Source organism: Phyllobates terribilis, unplaced genomic scaffold, assembly GCF_046119375.1.
Source record: "Phyllobates terribilis strain yellow unplaced genomic scaffold, ASM4611937v1 Scaffold_7__3_contigs__length_470593459, whole genome shotgun sequence".
Classification (NCBI taxonomy): Eukaryota; Metazoa; Chordata; class Amphibia; order Anura; family Dendrobatidae; genus Phyllobates; species Phyllobates terribilis.
The window spans coordinates 117,365,407-117,386,014 of NW_027362767.1; positions in this window are offsets into that span (position 1 = coordinate 117,365,407).

Below are 20,608 nucleotides of genomic sequence, written 5' to 3' on the forward strand. Positions count from 1 at the left end.
AAAGGGCTTGCCACATCCCTAGGCAGATAATGAATACTGGTCTGAAATAAATGGTGCCAGTTCTCCGCACAATGGATATAAATGGAAGAATGGCATATCCATAACAAGTAAAATCACAAAGTCTTCTTAATTGCATTACGAAATCTATAAAAAAAAAAAAACACCCACAGTGTATGTTATTAACATGGTAGCAATGACTGGCCGATGCGTTTCTGACAAAAAAATAACAACATTAATCATAGTCTCAAAAAACAAATTATGATTAACCCCTTCCTGCAAAAGTATGATGTATTCACTAGTGTTGAGCCACCCCCGTAGTGTTCGAGTTCGGTTCGGTTCGTCGAACACCCGTGTGTTCGCCGAACTGTTCGTCGAACTGTTCGTCGAACACCTTCGAACACCGTTAAAACCAATGGCAGGCAAACAAAAACACATAGAAACACATAGAAAACACCTTCAAAGGTGTCCAAAAGCTGACAAACTGCTCAGAAGACACAACTAACACATGGAAAAGTGACAAGTACATATAGTCATGCGAAAAGAAAAGAGGTGGAGGAGTAAAAGGAGGGGGAGACACAAATATAGGCATGTCATGCCCTTCTAAAATCCAAAAAGTGAGAAGCCGACACGTTCAGTCCGCTCCTGCCCGTGCCACCTCCGTGTCGCCGGGTTTGTGCCAGAGCCGCGGTGAACCCTGACGGCCAGCCCCCCTCTCCCAATACTGGTGCCTGTCCGCTGGTGGGTCGAGCGAGCCCCCCTGTGGTGGAGGCAGCTCTAAGCTTTTTAATTTAAATTGTCTCTCTAATTTGAATGAATACACTTTAAATCCATTTACAAGGATCTATTGGAGGGCAAGTCTCATGCCAGCAGCCGCGTAATTCCAGCTCCAGTAGCGTCCACTAAAGCTGCTGCAGTTAAAAAGCTTTTATAAGGATCGAGCTCGGCTGTCCACCGCAAGGCATCCTACTGCCAATCCCAGCCCCTATGCCTTGGGGTGCCTCCTGATGCTCTTCACTGAGTATCCCGTGGTCCCGAAGCATTTCCTTTGAAAAAATTAAGTGTCCAAACTACAGGTGGTGTAGCTTGCTTAACAGCTGGGATAATCCGCTGACTAGCAGACACTGCTACTAGGCACAAAGTATTTCCTGGGCTAGATGCAGTTAAAAATTTGTAATTAGATACTCTCGTTGGATGCTGAGAAAGCATTCCATAGAGTCTCCTGGCACGCCATATATGATTCTCTTAAAAAGCTTGGGGTAGGGGTCTAGGGGACCCTTTTATAGCCAAAATCACGGCCCTGTATCACAATACGTCACCTAGGCTGAAGATAAATGGAACTGTAGCACCCTGAGGGCTCGGTTGCTACAGAGGTATTGCACCTCACCCAGAGGTGTGATATCTCACTCTCAGGTAAGGATGGAGTGTGGATCAGGACCCGACACCTGCATGCATTACACCACATTGCCGTGGGGCAGGGCGACCAATATGCCTCTGAGATGGGCACGACAGTCCCTGTCCCTGGCTGGAGTGGGGGGAGGGAACACTGAGGAAGGGGAACCCTGTAGTGCAGGAGCAGGGAGGAAGCAGTTCCTGGGTGCATTGAGAAGGGAGTATAAAAGGTGGGCACCATCTTAGTTCAGTGCAGAGAAGTCTGAGCAGAAGTGGCAGGGAGCAGGGGCTCTGCATGAGCTCTGCTCCGGAGGCGGGCCTAGTAACAGAAGCCCAGGCCTGGAAGAGGGAGAAGGAAGGAAGAGGAGCGGAGAAGGCTCCAGGAACGAGGAATGAAGGGATCCCAGGGGTGCGGACGGGCGAGTCGCCACCGCACGCCCGAATCCACCTGCGTGGAGGGGTCAGGCCAAAGGGGGAGACCGGTCCCCGAAACTAGTGGAGGCAGGAAACGACCCTCAGCTAGAAACCAGAGGCTGTGACATTTTATGTGGCGCAGCCCCTCGCTACACCCGCTAGGAAGGCACCACATAGGGTCAGGGAAACTGGCGCCAAGTTTACCAAGAGGAGGCCCGAGGCAGCCGGACAGAAGGGTTGGTAAGAAAGGCCAGACAAAGGACACACAAAGGGGGTCCTGTGAAGCGCTCCAAAGTTATCTGGGAGTTGTCTGAGCCCCTCACCTGGTGAGCACAGTACGACGTGGGCAGCCGTTACCTGCAGACGTGGTCTGGATAATAAGAACTGTGAGTAAAGGCCCTGGACTGCATCACTGACTCCGTGTCGTTACTGCTGCTGCCCTGCACCATCACCCCCATCCTCCGCATACACTGCCCTGAGGCTATACTCCTCCCGTGGGGAGTTATGCTACGCTCTGCTGCACCCACAACACCAGCCTCAGCGGTCTGCCCTGCAGCGGCGGTTCACTCTGACCGCAATCCACGGGTGGCGTAGTCGGACATTTAAACATCAAAACCACATAAATAGTTCCGCCACTGGTTTGACCACTCTGAGCCACGGAACCGGGTCGCGCCACGAAGACTACAACCACCAGCATCCACCAAAAAGGGTCCGGCTCCGGGTGTCCCAAGGCCCAAGGGGTGCATCAGAACATTTTCATCACCTTTCACAATCACCAATGGGACAAGGCAGGGATGTCCTCTGTCCCCTCTCTTATACATCCTAGTGACGGAGCACCTGCTCTCATCAATTTGCCATAACCCCAATATTAGGTGGATTGAGGTGGGAGGCACCGAGTACAAGTGCTCTCTATTTGCTGATGATGTCCTAGTATATATCACTCAATCACATATATCCATCCATGCTGTTATGGCTGAAATAGATCACTTTGTTACATGGTCAAATTTTAAAATCAATGCAGCGAAGTCTGAGGCCCTCGATGTCTCCCTCCCCAAATCCATATAGGATTCCATCCAGTCCAACTTTCCCTTTGCCTGGCCCTCACAGGGTATCAAATACTTAGGAATTCCTATTCATAGAGACCTCTCCCATCTATGTTATCTTAATTTTGGGCCCTTTATTGAACAACTCCATACAGACCACGGTTGGCAAGTTAGAACTGTAAGATTCACTACGTGAACCACTGGTGTTTTGTGGAAAAGCACATGTACACTGTGTTCCAAATTATTATGCAAAAAGTGTTTAGGAGTGATAAGGGAAGAATTTGTTTGTTTGTCAGTTAAACTCATTGATGGTGATGTGTGTCAGGGCTCTTTATATCACTGTAAGCAATTGCAGACACCTGTGCTAATTAGTTTGGCAGGTGTGTCCAATGAAAGGCAAGACTACTTAAGAAGGCTGTCTCACATTATTAAGCAGCCTACATTTTCTGCCAAAATGGGAAAGAAAAAGGATGTGTCGGCTGCTGAGAAGCAACAAATTGTGGAGTGCTTAGGTCAAAGCATGACTACAATCAACATTGTGCGATGATCAGGATGAAGTGTCTTGGCAATCAAGAAGTATGTAGCTGATTCACAGTACACACGTGTGCGTGCTGATAAGGGCAAATTGAGGACTCTTTCCTACAGGCAATTACGTCAGGTTAAAAGAGCAGCGGCAAAAAAGCCTTGTCATAGCAGCAGACAAGTTTTTGAAGCTGCTGGTGCTTCCAACGTCCCCCGAACAACAAGATGCAGGGTCCTTCAGAGGTTTGCAGCTGTGCATACGCCATCCTGTCGACCTCCTCTATCCACTTCACACAAGCAGAAACGGCTCCAGTGGGCTAAACATTACATGAAGACTGATTTAAAAACTGTTTTGTTCACAGATGAGTGCCGTGCAGCGCTCGATGGTCCAGATGGATGGAGTGGAGGATGGCTGGTTGATGGACACCCCACGCAAACACGGCTACAGCGCCAACAAGGAGGAGGTGGAGTAATGTTTTGGGCTGGAATCATGGGGAGAGAGATTGTCGGCCCCTTTAGGATCCCTGAAGGCGCTAAAGATGAACTCCATAATGTATGTGGATTTTCTCAAACAGCACTTCCTGCCATGGTTCAAGAAGAAGAACCATGTATTTCACAGCAAGATCATTTTTTTGCATGATAATGCACCATCTCATGCTGCACATAAAACATCTGCATCTCTGGCTGATATGGGCATAAAAGGGGACAAACTTATGGTGTGACCCCCATGCTCCCCTGACCTCTACCCCATTCAGAACCTCTGGAGCATCATCAAAAGGAGTGTCTATGATGGCGGGAGGCAGTTCACATCTAAGCAACACCTCTGGGAGGGTATTCTGTCCTCATGCAAAACAATTGAAGCAGAAACCATCCAAAACCTGACAAATTCAATGGACGAGAGAGTTCAGAAGCTCCTTTCGAACAAGGGGTCCTATGTGAAAATGTAACATCACCTAGAATAAAGTTTTGAGTTGAAAACTGTTTGATTTCAGTTTCTAATAACCTGCTAATGCTTATAATTTCAAAAATGACCATTTTTTTGGTCTTTATTAAAATGAAAAGGTTGATCGAAAAGTTTGGGGGATCTAAGAGTGTGGCAACCCAGTAGTCATGATTACTTCGAATTCTGACAATTTGAGGGTCATGTTGCAGGTAGTGCAGCAAGAAGGCACTTATGTGTCTTGCGCATCTCGGAGCCCCAAAATTATTTTCCGGGCTAGATGCAGCTAAAAATTATTATTAATTTTAAATCTGGTGGAGCTTAGTATTGATGGCCTAATAGGATCAGTGCTGCACACTGCTACAAAGCCCAAATTATTTTCCAGCCAAGATACAGATAAACATGATTAGTAATTTTAAATCTGGTGGAGCTTATTATAGATGGCCTAATAGAATCAGTGCTGCACACTGCTACAAAGCCCAAATTATTTTCCAGCCAAGATACAGATAAACATGATTAGTAATTTGAAAGCTTAAAACGGTTGGTAGGGTGATTTTAACCAATCATCAAGCTTTTACTCTCCCCAGGATGACACAGGGGTAGAAAAGTCGTTTCGGATCCATGATTTTTTCATCTTTATGAACGTGAGTCTGTCTACATTATCAGTGGAGAGCCGCGTGCGCTTATCTGTCAGCACACCACCAGCAGCGCTGAACACACGTTCAGACAGAACGCTGGCTGCGGGGCATGACAAGATCTCCAAGGCGTAAGTGGCTAGCTCCGGCCATTTATCCAGATTGGAAGCCCAAAAAGAGCAAGGGTCCAGTGACACAGTCATGGCTTCAATGTTTACTTGGAGATACTCCTGTACCATCGTCTCTAGGCGTTGACTATGTGTCAGACTTCTTGTCTCCTGTGGCCTTGCAAAGGATGGGCTAAAAAAGTGGTGAAATGATTCCGCAAAATTGATGTTACCAGCAGATACTGTGGTTCTGTTACGGTTTGAGTGCTGAACACTTGACGGTCCCACGGTTGGCAAGTTAGAACTGTGAGATTCACTACGTGCACCACTGGTATTTTGTGGAAAAGCACATGTAAGATTCTGCAACAGTCTCTGCTGATACTCCTGCATGCGTGCATCCCTTTCTATGGCAGGAATAATTTCGGCAAATTTACTTTTGTACCGGGGATCTAACAGTGTGGCAACCCAGTAGTCAGGATTATTTCTAATTCTCACAATTCGAGGGTCATGTTGCAGGTAGTGCAGCAAGAAGGCACTCATGTGTGTTGCGCATCCAGGAGCACCAAGTCCCTGTTGTGTTGGTGGCGAGGTAACAATCATGCTTCCTTCCTCTGTCCTCTCCCCCCAACCTCGCACAACAGAAATGTGATCAAGGTCTCCCTCATCTGATGAGTCTTCCATCAGTTCGTCCTCCACTTCTTCCTGGGCTCCTGCACCTTCGTCACTAGTTTGGCTGCTACCATGCGCCCTGGTAAAACCATCTCCCCCACCCTCACATGCCTGCCGCCTTGGTGCTGCCGACCGTCTGGACCTTGCAGATGTTAGCCCTTCCGCATACAACTCCTCCTCCTCTACTTCCTCCACCTCCTCTTGTGCCACCACCTGACTCCGAATTCTGTTTAACATGTGCTCCAGCATGTAAATCACCGGAATAGTCATGCTGATAATGGCATCGTCAGCACTAAACATCTTCGTCGCCATTTCAAAACTGTGCAGAAGGGTGCATAGGTCCCTGATCTGAGACCACTCCTCCAGCGTGATTTGCCCCACCTCTGGATCTCGTTGGCCCAGGCTATACGTCAGAACGTATTGCACCAGGGCTTGTCGGTGCTGCCACAGTCGCTGCAACATGTGCAGAGTTGAATTCCACCGGGTAGGCACATCGCATTTTAGCCAGTGAAGTGGCAGGCCCAACGACTTCTGTAGAGATGTAAGTCGCTGAGCTGCGGGATGCGAACGGCGGAAGTGAGCACACAGCGACCGTGCCCTCTGCAGAAGACCATCTAGTCTGGGATAGTGGGCTAAAAATTGCTGGACAACCAGGTTCAACACGTGAGCCATACAAGGCACGTGTGTGACATTGCCCCGGCGAAGGGCCGCACCCAGGTTTGCAGCATTGTCGCACACGGCCTTCCCTGGTTTCAGGTCCAGTGGAGACAACCATTCATGAAATTGGTTCTCCAGAGCTGACCACAACTCCTCAGCTGTGTGACTCACATTTCCCAGACATTTCAAAGTAAAAAAAGCCGGCAAGAGAAGTATGCTGCCTCCCAGGGGCGAAGATCAAGGATGTTACCGATAGGATACCGAAGCTCATCAGCTCCAAGGATGTCCACCCATTTCTTCTGATACATGTTGGCACCAATGACACGGCAAAGAAGGACCTACCGACAATCTGCAAGGACTTTGAAGCATTGGGGAAGAAAGTAAAAGAACTGGATGCGCAGGTAGTTTTTTCTTCTATCCTTCCAGTAGACGGGCATGGCGTCAGGAGATGGAACAGGATCCTTGAGGTGAACAACTGGCTGAGACGATGGTGCAGACAACAAGGATTTGGATTCCTGGACCACGGTGTGAATTACCTCTATGACGGACTCCTTGCTAGAGACGGACTACACCTCAACAAACCCGGGAAACACACATTCGCCAGGAGACTCGCAACACTCATCAGGAGGGCGTTAAACTAGAAGAAGAGGGGATGGGAAGAAAAACGTCAGACACAAACATGCAACCAGAGAACATACTAATGAAAGATATGAAGTGCGACAAAGAAGGTCCAAGACAAGATACTTGGAAGGGAGGTAAGAAAATTTCTAATACAATCCACAGGGAGAAGATTGGAACAAAACAAAATCGTGTAAACTGCGTGCTAGCAAATGCCAGGAGCCTGACAAACAAGATGGATGAACTGGAAGCAGAAATATCTACAGGTAACTATGACATAGTGGGAATAACCGAGACATGGTTAGATGAAAGCTATGACTGGGCAGTTAACTTACAGGGTTACAGTCTGTTTAGAAGGGATCGAAGAAATCGGAAAGGAGGTGGAGTCTGTCTATATGTAAAGACGTGTCTAAAGCCTACAATACGGGAGGATGTATGGGAGGGAAATGAGGAGGTCGAGTCCTTATGGGTGGAGATACATGGGGCAAAAAACAATAATAAAATTATCATAGGAGTCTGTTATAAACCACCAAATATAGCAGAAGCCACGGAAAGTCTATTAATGAGACAAATAGACGAAGTAGCAAAAAATAACGAGGTGATTATTATGGGGGACTTCAACTACCCCGATATAGACTGGGAAACCGAAAGTTGTAGATCTCAGAAAGGAAACAGGTTTCTATCAATTATCAAAGACAATTATTTGTCACAACTTGTGCAGGAACCAACTAGAGGGACGGCCCTTTTAGACTTAATATTAACTAACAGGCCAGACAGAATAACTGAGGTGCAGGTCGGGGGGCACCTGGGAAATAGTGACCACAACATTATACAATTCCACATGTGCTTCAGTAGGGTGCCCAGCAAGGGAGTCACAAAAACACTGAACTTCAGGAGGGCAAAGTTTGATCAGCTAAGAGATGCCCTTCACCTTATAGACTGGGATAGTATCTTTAGTAATAGAAGCACGGAGAGATAATGGGAAATTTTCAAAACAGTCCTATATAGTCACTGTAGAAGGTACATACCTTATGGGAATAAATGGGCTAGGAATAGGAGGAAGCCAATGTGGCTAAATAAGGAAGTCAAGAGGGCAATGAAAAACAAAAAAAGGGCTTTCGGTAAACTTAAACAAGAAGGCAGTGAGGAAGCGCTAATATCTTATAGGGAAAAAAACAAAATCTGTAAGAAACAAATAAGAATAGCAAAAGAGGAGACAGAGAGACTAATGGCCAAGGAAAGTAAAACGAATCCCAAACTGTTCTTTAACTATATAAACAGTAAAAGGATTAAAACTGATGGCGTTGGGCCATTGAAAAATAACCTGGGTAAAATCATAGAGGGCGATGAGGGTAAAGCAAACCTACTCAATAGCTTCTTCTCCACTGTTTTCACAAAAGAAAACAATTTATCGGAGGAAATGCAGAGTGATAAAGTAAACCCTCCGCTAAATATCACCCACCTAACCCAGGAGGAAGTTCAGAAACGCCTAAATAATATCAAAATAGACAAGTCACCAGGCCCAGATGACATACACCCCCGGGTACTAAAAGAATTAAGTAATGTGATAGACAGGCCGCTGTATCTTATATTCAAGCACTCTTTATGGACAGGGACTGTCCCACTAGACTGGCGCCAAGCAAATGTGGTACCAATATTCAAAAAGGGGTCTAAAAGTGACCCTGGGAACTATAGACCAGTCAGCTTAACGTCTGTTGTGGGTAAATTGTTTGAAGGATTTCTTAGAGATGCTATTGTAGAATATCTTAATGATAATAACTGTCTAACTCCATATCAACATGGATTCATGAGGGATCGCTCCTGCCAAACAAACCTGATCGCCTTCTACGAGGAGGTGAGCTCACAGCTGGACCGGGGAGAGTCAGTGGATGTTGTATACCTTGACTTCTCCAAAGCGTTTGATACCGTGCCACACAAAAGGTTGGTATATAAAATGAGAATGCTTGGTCTGGGGGATAATGTGTGCAAGTGGGTAAATAGCTGGCTGAGTGATAGAAAGCAGAGGGTGGTTATCAATGGAGTAAGCTCAGGGTGTGTCAGGGTTACTAGCGGGGTGCCTCAAGGGTCTGTCTTGGGCCCTATATTATTTAATATATTTATTAATGATCTAGTGGAAGGGTTGCATAGTAAAATAGCAATATTTGCAGATGATACTAAACTTTGTAAAGTAGTTAATACAGATGAGGACAGGGCACAGCTACAGGAGGATTTGGATAAATTGGGGAGTTGGGCTAAAAAATGGCAAATGGGGTTCAATGCCGATAAATGTAAGGTCATGCACATGGGAAAGAAAAACAGCAGTCACCCATACATATTAAATGGGAAACCGTTGGGGAAATCTGACATGGAGAAGGACCTGGGCGTCTTGGTTAATAGCAAATTAAATTGGAGTGCCCAGTGTCAGGCAGCAGCTGCGAAGGCAAATAGAGTCATGGCATGCATCAGAAGAGGAATAGGGGCATATGATGAGAACATTGTTCTTCCTCTGTATAAAGCGCTGGTAAGGCCGCACTTAGAATATTGTGCACAGTTCTGGGCTCCGGTGCTCAGGAAAGACATATTGGAGCTAGAGAGGGTACAAAGGAGGGCGACTAAGGTAATAAAGGGAATGGAGGGACTAGAATACCCAGAGAGGTTGTCAAAATTAGGCCTATTTACATTGGAAAAGAGAAGGCTTAGGGGAGACCTCATAAACATGTATAAATACATCAGGGGGCAGTACAGAGATCTCTCCCATGACCTGTTTATACGAAGGATGGTGACAAAGACGAGGGGGCACACTATGCGTCTGGAGGAAAGGAGGTTCCTGCACCAGCATAGAAGGGGATTCTTTACGGTCAGAGCCGTGAGACTCTGGAACTCTCTGGGAGAGGAAGTGGTGATGTCCAACTCACTTAAAGAGTTCAAGAGAGGCCTGGACACCTTTCTTGAGAACAATAAAATTACATCTTATGCTTAGTTAATTAATCCAGGGATTTAATCTGACTGCCAGATTGGAGTCGGGAAGTGAATTTTTCCTCAATGATGTAAATTGGCCTATACCGCATGGTTTTTTGTTGCCTTCCCCTGGATCAACGCTGCGGAATAGCTGCAGTGCACAAGAAATAGGCTGAACTGGATGGACGCTTGTCTTTTTTCGGCCTTATAAACTATGTAACTATGTAACTATGTAACTGATGACGTTGAGCCCTACTGCCAGCATAGTAAGGAGGTGTGCAGGATCCCTTCTGCGCAGTTAGAAAGCTTGTGGCATGACCAGACAGGCTTTGGGTGCAGGTGGAAGACCGAGAGGAGGTTGAGGAGGCAGAAGCAGTGGAGGAACTTTGACATAAAGAGGATTGACGCACAACTCGTGGGGACGGCAAGACTTGGACAGCAGCCCCTTGTCCTGCTGTCACTATAGTTACCCAGTGCCCAGTCAGCGACATGTAACGCCCCTGTCCATGCCTACTCGTCCAAGTGTCTGTGGTGAAATGCACCCTGTCACACACAGAGTTTCTCAAAGAAGCCGTGATGTTGTGTGCGACATGCTGGTGGAGCGCAGGCACACCTTTCTTTGAGAAGTAGTGCCGACTGGGCATCTGGTACTGGGGCACTGCGACGGACATAAGGTCTCGAAAATCCTCTGTGTCCACCAGGTGGAAAGGCAGCATTTCTGTAGCCAAGAGCTTGCAGATGGTGAAATTCAACCTCTTAGCTTTCTCATGGCTAGGAGGAAATGGTCTTTTACTTGTCCACATCTGAGGGACCGAGGGCTGGCTATTGTGCTTAGACGGGGTTGATAAGGGTGTCCCCGGCAAACTGCCGGTCTGTGAGGAAGATGCAGGCGGACATGTTAGGTTGCCTTGATCCAAAGGTGGTGCTATCGATTGTGGACAGCGCTCAACACCAGCTGGTGTTACCACCTCCAAAGAAAATGATGACCTGCCAATCACGCTGGCTGTTGCGGGTAAAGAGGTGGCAGGTCTGCGCCCCAAAACAGGTGTGACTGCTGTCCCCCCAGTCACAGAGGATGAAGAGGCCGCGGATGCACAAGATATGGCAGACGGTGGTTGGCCCGGCCGGCTAGGCCGCATTGTAGCACACTGAGCTTCCCACTGCAACTTATGCTTCATGTCCATGTGCCGGTTCATGCATGAAGTACTCAAACTATGTATTTTTTGGCCTCTACTTAGCTTTTGCTGACAAATGTTACAGATAACACGAGTTGGGTCATCTTTATCGATCTGAAAAAATGCCCAGGCTATGCAAGGCTTAGCACCCATGCGACCTGAAGAGCCACCACGACTTGTGGTGAGAGGCAGAGTTGTGTTTGAGGATGCAGTTGTTGACGTGCTTCCAGTACTACGTCTCTGTCCAGGAAGGCGCAACCTGACCTCGTCGTCACTAGCATCTTCCTCCACCTCCTCTGCTGACCTCATCTCTTGGCTGACTGTGGGTTGACAGTAAGTGGGATCTCCAACCTCATCATCATCACCCTGTGCGTTATCACACCCGTCGTCCTCAGAGCCAACCTGTTCCTGCCCTGACAAAAAACTAAAGTTGTCGCTCCAATCAGGTATTTGAGTCTCATCATCGTCTTCCTCATTGTCTCCACCAACAGGAGTTACAGTTTGGGAATGAGGGTCTACATTATGGTCAGAACCTTCTGCGTCTGGTCCTGGATCCGACTCATAAAGATTCTGGGCATCAGTGCAGATCATTTCCTCGTCTGGATTCACAGAAGCGCTGGAGTCGACCTCTGATTCCCAGGCTATAGTATGAGTAAACAGCTCTGCAGACTCAACCATCTGTTCTACCTCATACTCAGATGGGCAGCTGGAGATTTGGGAGCTGTGAGGAAGCAAGTGCGATTGGGGTGACACCTTTGAGGACTGGAGTATTTGTGATGTTGAAGTTGATGTGGAGGAGAGCCCACTTAAAGGAGCACTTGATATCCGTTGAAGCACCTGCTGTTTTTGTGCCTCATCTGGAATTTGTAGCGATTGGCGTGGCGGTAAGAAAGGGATCTTATCACATTGTCCGCTAAAAGAAGTAGACATTTTAGTTTGGCTGGAAGATGGTCTTTCTTCTGCAGATGTTACTGTTGCTTTAACACCTACCCCACGGACACAACCTTTTTTCCACTTCCCAACACGCCTATTCCCCTTTCCACCAGCAGCAGGCCTTTTTCCACTCATTTTGGTGGTTAACTAATTCACAACTCTGGAGTTGTTTGCACAAAAAAACAATGGATGGGAACCGAGCAGAGCTGAGTGGCCAAACTGTGGTATTAGGCCAAAACTATTGGCTGGGTTAGAATGAGAAAAAAATTATATTCGATTTGCAACCTGATGGAGGTCAGTATAGATGGACTAATAGAACAAGTCCCACACACAGCTAGAAGCCCAAATATTTTTTCAGAGGTAGATGCAGAAAAAAAATATATTCAGTTTGCAACCTGATGGAGGTCAGTATAGATGGACTAATAGAGAAAGTCCCACACACTGCTAGAAGGCCAAATATTTTTTCAGAGCTAGATGCAGATAAAAATTATTTTTAATTTGCAACCTGATGGAGGTCAGTATAGATGGACTAATAGAGAAAGTCCCACACACTGCTAGAAGGCCAAATATTTTTTCAGAGCTAGATGCAGATAAAAATTATTTTTAATTTGCAACCTGATGGAGGTCAGTATAGATGGACTAATAGAGAAAGTCCCACACACTGCTAGAAGGCCAAATATTTTTTCAGAGCTAGATGCAGAAAAAAATTATATTCAGTTTGCAACCTGATGGAGGTCAGTATAGATGGACTAATAGAATGATGCTATGCCCAAAAGATTTTACTTCACTAGGTGCAGTAAAAAAATTGGTATTCTATACACAGGTGGTATATCTTGCAACAGAGATAGGCTACTCCACTGACTAACACACTCTGCAATAGGCCAAAAAGGATTAGCTTTGCTAGATTCAGCCAAATGCTGTGAAAAAAACTTGCACAGCACTGGCACAGACCTGCCTGGCAAAAACTGATAGGAACTGATGTAACCTAGTCCTGAAAAGGACTGCAATTACAATTAGTCTTTACTCCCACAATCTATCTATTTAAGAGCACAGACCTGCCTGATAAAAGTCGTAGGAAATGCTGTAACCTAGTCCTTAAAAGGACTGCAATCACAACTATTCCCTACTCCCAAGCTATCTGTAGATTTGTGCGAAAATTGGCTTGAAATTAACAAGGTATAGCGCACACAGCAACAGCGGTGCCGTCTAACACGCAGCTGCAGCAGTGAGAAAATGGTGGCGACGGGGAAAATGGCTTGGTCTTATAGGGCAAGGACATGTGACATACACTGCCAATGACACATGCCCTTACTTGTGTGAAAAAAAGCACTTCGCTCCGTGTGTGCGCTGCTGATAGGCTGACAGATTGCACCTCCCCACTGTAAATGCGGGAAAGAGAAAAAAAAATGGAGATCTTCATTATTCCTGCAGAGATCCATCGCCTGCCCCTCCCCCCACCCCGCTGTACACTCAAACTGCGTATTAACATTAATTTTCATCATTACTGAGAAAAAATCCAGTTATGATTTTGGTGCACGAACAGTTATCGAACATAACCTCGAACAGTCGAATTTTTCTCAAATCGTTCGTGTTCGCCGAACGGCTCGAACACCGCCCAAAACAGCTCGAATTTGAGATTGGCGAACAGTTCGAGTAGAACAACGCTCATCTCTAGTATTCACTTCTGTGGAGTGAGCTGAGCTGACCTCCCTCCAGATGTGGTAGATACCGGCTATATAATATAGCAGACATCTATCTCCAACAGCTGTGGCCGGGGCCAAATTCTGGCTGTGGCTGTTAACCATTTAATCCCTTAATGACATGCGCTGTACATACACTGTGTTCCAAATTATTATGCTAATAATATTTTCTCAGATTTTCCCAAATTACCTATATGAATTGCTGTCATTGTAATTTTCCAGTCAAATAACTATTAGAGTACAATTGAAAGTTTTTTTTGTACAAACTGCTATACTGTTATCATAGGCAGTTTGTACAAAAACCTTTCAATTGTACTCTAATAGTTATTTGACTGGAAAATTACAATGACTGCAATTCATATAGGTAATTTGGGAAAATCTGAGAAAATATTATTTGCATAATAATTTGGAACACAGTGTATACGTCGCAAGTCGCAAGCAGGAATATGGAGTGGGCTCATGGGGTGGGCCTACCCCATACTCGGCAGGAGATAACTGTGGATTACAGCTAGGACCTGCTTTTTGCAGCTCCCGTTTCACCCACGATTGTTGACCTGTTGAATGCTGTCAAACTTTGACAGCAGCATTTAACACGAGCCGGCAGGTGGGGCGCATCATTCTATGCTCCCATCAGTGCGCCCATGACGTGATCGCGGGTCGCCGATGGGTTGCTATGACAGCCAGGGGCCTGTGCTAGGCTTCAAAGGAGATCATGATTCTATGCTCCCATCGGCGTGCTCGTGACATGATCGCGGGTTGCGGATGGGTTGCTATGACGGCCGGGGGCCTGTGGCCAGGCTTCAAAGGAGATCATGATTCTATGTTCCCATCGGCGTGCTCGTGAGATGATCGCGGGTTGCAGATGGGTTGCTATGACAGCCGGGGGGCCTGTGGCCAGGCTTCAAAGGAGATCATGATTTTCGCTATATGAAGCAACGCTATAGAATTGCCGTATATATCTCAAGCGATCAGACAATCACAGCTGCAAGTCCCCTAAGGGGACTTTTAAAAATAGTGAAAGTAAAAAATAAAATGTTTTTAAAAAAAAATGAGAAAAAAAAAATTCAAATCACCCGCGCCCCTTTTGCCACATTAAAAATAAAGATATTTAAAAAAAAAATACACACATGAGGTATTTTCTCATTCAGAAAAGTCAGATAGATCAAAATATAAAAAATAATTAACCCGATCGATAAACACCGTAAACGAAAATTAAGTTTTTTCGCCGCTGCAATTCCACAAAAAATGTAACACGAGATCAAAATATCACATCTATCCCAAAATGATGTCAATAAAAGCTATGTCTCGCCCAGTAATAAATAAGCCATAACACAGCTTCAACGACCAAAAATAAAAAAATGATGGGTCTTGGAAAATGATGACACATTCTTCAGATTTTTTTTTTTCGACACTAAAATTTTTTTAAAAGCTGGAAGTGTTTGGTTTTGACGTAATCATACTGATGAGCAAAATCATATTGCGAGGTCATTTTTACTGCAAAATGTACACCGTAAAAACGATTCCCAAAAAACGTCAAACTTAAGTTTTTTTCACAATTTAGACCCACTTGGATTTTCTCATTTTCCAGCACATTTTCTACTGTAGTAAAATGAATGCTGTCATTCAAAAGTATAACTTGACCCGCAAAAACAAAGATTTTCACAATGGTATTGCAGTACATATCAATCAAACCATTGCAGGTTCAAGTTGCCCGTGGGGAATAATAAATTATAGAAAAAAGTAAAGAAAAAAGTTTTTAAAAATATAAAAAAAATAGAAACTCTAAACAATCTTACCTGTTAAAAATGAAAGGAGAAAATAATAAAAAAATAAACACATTTGATATTGCTGCATTTATAAAAGTCCAATATATATTTTATATATATATATATATATATATATATATATATATATGTATATATATATATACACACATATACATATATATATATACATATATATATATAGAGAGAGAGAGAGAGAGAAAGAGAGAGAGTGAATTTACCTGATTGGCAAATGCTGTAAAGAGAAAAAAAAACCCCACCAGATCTGTGTTTTTTTTTTGTGTCCCTATGAAAATGTAATAATGAGCAATTAAAGTATTGTATCTACACAAAACTAATAAGGATAAAAATGTTAGCTCACCGTGCAAATAAAAAGACCTCACTCAACACCATCAACAGAAAAATAAAAATGTTATGGGTCTTAAAAAATGGCGACACAAAGCAAAAAAATATTTTGCAATATTCCGAATTTTTTTCAGAATTCGAATCCAAAAACATCAATGCATGTTTGGTATCGCCGTAACCAGACAGATGAGAACAATCATGTCTTCAGGTCCTTTTTATCGGAAAATAAATGGCATAAAAACAAAGTCCAAAAAACAATGGTGGAATTGCATTTTTTTCACCCTTCCATCACACTTGGATTTTTTGTCCTGATTTTTGTTACCTGTAAATGATGCTAATGAAAACTACAGCTTGTCCCACAAAAGAACAATCCTTAACATATCTATTTAGATGGAAAATAAAAAATTTATGGCACTTGAAAGAAGGCAAAGAAAAAATATAGGATCCAGTTGGATAAACACGTAGGTGGGCTGTACTGCTGAAGTAAATCAATTCTTCAGAAATGATGATGAAAAGGCTTTTTATTAACAACGCGTTTCAACGCCATACCGGCGTATTTTTCAAGTAAAAAAAACAAATCTGTACAGCATGAGAATGGTTGCTGTACACATTTGTTTTTTTTACTTGAAAAAGATGCCGGTACGGCATTGAAACGCGTTGTTAATAAAAAGCCTTTTCATCATCATCTCTGAAGAACTGATTTACTTCAGCAGTGCAGCCTACCTACGTGTTTATCCAACTGGAGCCAATATCTCCTGAAGGATTTATCTTCCAGCCACGGGGCAGCAGCAGCTGTTTTTCTTCATGCCTTCATAGGAGTTGTGCCTGTCACACCTCCACCAGGTGAGTGTAACCAGCACCCTCCTACTCTCCCTCCATAGGGTATCACCCTATTGTGCGCTCTGTTCCCAACATTTAGATCTACCTAAAGAAAAATTTTAAGCGCAAAAACAAAAAGTTTCTTGGTCCTTAGTGGCTCAAGAGTATAATTTTTTGACTACAATAATTTTTGGACCAGAAACGCGTCAGTCATGGCTAACATGTGAGTAACATCCACTGTAGGTGTTTTTTACGGATTATGTAATGCAAAACTTTGTGATTTTCTTATTTGTGGATGTGCTGCTGTTCACTTTCTATTGACAATCAAATAATAGAAGAAAAAACTGCTTGTCAAAAATTGTCTGTGACACCAAGGGGTTAAAGACACTATGCACGTTGTTTTGATTAACAAAACATATTTCATTTCAATTATGGGTCGACTAACAGAAGAGCATCATTTTTCCAGTAAATTACTTATAAAAATAACAACTACAGCCCAAAAATTAGTTGAAAAAAAAAAATAGAAAGTTGAAATTCAGGAGCCAGCACTTACGTCGCTTTCTTCATCGAAGCATACAACATTTCCTCTCTGGGAAGTTAATGTATCCTCGGAATGTAATTTTAGAACTTTGAACTTCATGGACCCATCATCCAAATGAACAATGAGCAAAGGGAATGCTTTGTGAGAACTGATGCACAGCTTACGGGGGTAGGGTGCATTACGCGGTTAACAGCATGGCCACATTTGCCATACAAATGCTAAAAGTTGCCAAATATTTCTACCTTACACACCGAACACCAATACATGTTCGATAACAAAAACCTACAAAATAATTGTCTCTGTATACTCTGTCAGTGCATTACATAGAATGCCAAGATCATGGTGACGCCAACAATGACAATGCTCATTTTTTGGATTGTCACTTTCTTACTCATTAAACATTTTAGTTAACTGAAATATGGATAATGAACTATCGGCACTGAATTGGTAAAAGAATTGGGTCAATCATTTGAAATTCGAATTTGCCAGATTTTGCAAAACAATTTCCCTCGCAATAAGAAAAACTTCTAATTGAACGGAAAATACTTGAGGTCTCCTAGGACTGTTCGAACCCGTTTTACAATAATTTTTAATAATAATTTCATTTATATAGCGCCAACTTATTCCACAGCACTTTACAATTAAGCAGGGTCATGTACATACATTAAAGACATTACCAAGTAATACACAGTTCATTAGTTACAGGAGGAGTGAGGGCCCTGCTTACAAGCTTACAATATAGGAGGAAATAGGGAGGACGCAATAGGTAGAACATGCCGGTCATGTATGGTCCAGCCATCATTATAATAAATTAGGGTTATGATATAAAGCTACATGATCCGGTCATCAGCCAGAATCTGTCTAAGTGCATTTGCCAAGTGCTATTCGGTGCATGAAGGATGTGGAGACAAATGACTAAGAGAGACCAAATTCATAGGAAAAATTAGAAGGGGGAATATGGTAGAGTTAAATTAGTAAAGTGAGGTGATAGGCCTGTCTAAAGAGATGTGTTTTTAAAGCAAGCTTAAAAATGTGAGGGCTAAAGATTAATCGAATTGTTTGTGGAAGTGCATTCCAGAAAAATTGCGCAGCACGAGAGAAGTCTTGGAAACATAGGTGCAAGGTTCAGGATTATGGAGGACGTTAGTCTTAGATCAGTTGCAAAACGGAGAGCATGGGAAAGGTGATAGAGATGAGGAAGGAGATATAGGGTGGTGCATAACTGTTTAGCGCTTTGTGGGTGAGAGAGATAAGTTTGTATTGCATTCTGCAGCGAATGGGTAGCCAGTGCAATAACTGGCACGGGTGGAGGCATCAGTGTAGCGGATGGACAGAAATACGATCCTGGCAGCTGAATTCAGGAGGGATTGGAGAGGAGTAAGGTTGATTGGATGGAGATTGATAAGAGAGTTGCAGTAGTCCAGATGAGAATGAATAAGAGCGACAGTAAGAGCCATGAATTTTCACCACACCCATGGGATGATGATGATGATGGGAGTGGTGAATATTCATGGCCTTTAATAGTGGGCACGCTGACCGCCCCACTCAGCAGGAGCCGCACTGCGGCTACAGTGTGCGTGCTATTAGGGAGAATGAATGGTCACTGCTCCCCACGCACTCAGTCCCGGCGTGGGGAGCAGTGACTATTTCGGCACAGAGCGGGACACATCGCTGGAGGAGAGAGGAGGTGAGTATAATTTTTTTTTTTTTCTGTGCAGCGTCACGGGGATCAGGGGCTGTCATACATACCAGGATGAGGGGGGCCATACATACAGGGATGAAGAGTGCCATACATACCAGGAAGAAGGATGAGGGGGACCATACATACTGGGATGAGGGATAAAGGGAGCCATACATACAGGGATGAAGGGTGCCATACTTACGAGGATCCGTGCTGCAGGCAGAGTGTGCCGGCTATTAATGAAAATGAATATTCACTGCTCCCATGGGCGTGGGGAGCAGTGAATATTCATTTTATTTAGTAGCGGGCACAGTGTAGGCTGCAACAGGCAGCTGCTGCCTCCTGTGCCCAGCTCATCCCCCGCTGCCACTCCCCCCCAGACCCACCACCACCCAAAGCCACAGCCGAACATATGTCCGGACTATAAGATGCACCCCCCACTTTCCTCCAAAATTTTGGAGGAAAAAAGTGCGTCTTATAGTCCGAAAAATACGGTAAGTGATACATTGCTGGAATCAAGGTCTCTGTCCTTATATTATGCTGTCAGATTGCATAGTAAATATCTACTGACAGATTCTTTTTCAAAGGCAAGAAAGTATACACTAAAAGCCCCACTATGGTTTTACAAAAGTACATTCATTTTGACATAATACAATAACTGTCCAGCACTTCTCTCTGTGTATAATTGTAATGGTATTGTGGTTTTATCACATAGCAGTGTACACATTTAATTGATTCCAAAAGGTATTCAGTAGCATAGGTTTGATCATGTATAGAACATGCCCCCTGGTGTGCAAAAATTTGACAATGAACAGAAAACAGAAGCAGAAGAGTAGCGACACTTTCTCCATAGAGAAACACAGGGGCAAGCACCTAGGGCGGCATTGTTTTAGAGGTGAAGTATTTTTTTTACTTTTTGTTTACATTTATTATGCTGAAACTTCACAGACTAACAGGGATTATTTAATTCATGGATAATAACTTCTGTGTGAATAGAATTTCCTTGTAATATCCATGTGATTTAGTAAATTCAAACCTTACAAGATACGCTCACCTCTAGTTAGGATATACATACGGTTGCAGCGTCACCAAGATTGTAAGTAATATACCTCAGGATATTTACCAATCTCACTGCATGTCTTTAAAAGGAATTTGTCAGCAGGTTTTTGCTATATAATTGGAGAGTAACATGATGTAGGGGCAGAGACCCTGATTGCGGTGATCTATCAGTTACTGGGCTGCTTGTTTCAAAAAAAGAAAATTAGTGTTTTATTAACAGGAGATTATCACTACAGGATTAGTTCTCTCCGGCCATATAGTTGTCCTGCTCTATGTAACCCCGCCCCCACCACTGATTGGCAGCTTTCTGTCAATGCACACACTATACACAGAAAGCTGACAATCAGTGGTGAGGGCGGGGTTATACAGAGCTCAGCATTATGAGCTCTCCTAGATCTGCAGCAGGTAAAACAGGGATTTTATTAAAATTATGTCAAGCAGCCCAGTAAGTGACACATTGCTGGAATCAGGGTATCTGCCCTTATATAATGCTGCTTCCAGATGGAGTAGAAAATCCTAGCGACAGATTCCCTTTAACAGCATTTTACTATATTTTACATTCCAGTAGTGAGTGTATGGCACATATATGTATGTACAATCATTGTCTTTTCTTTTTTTT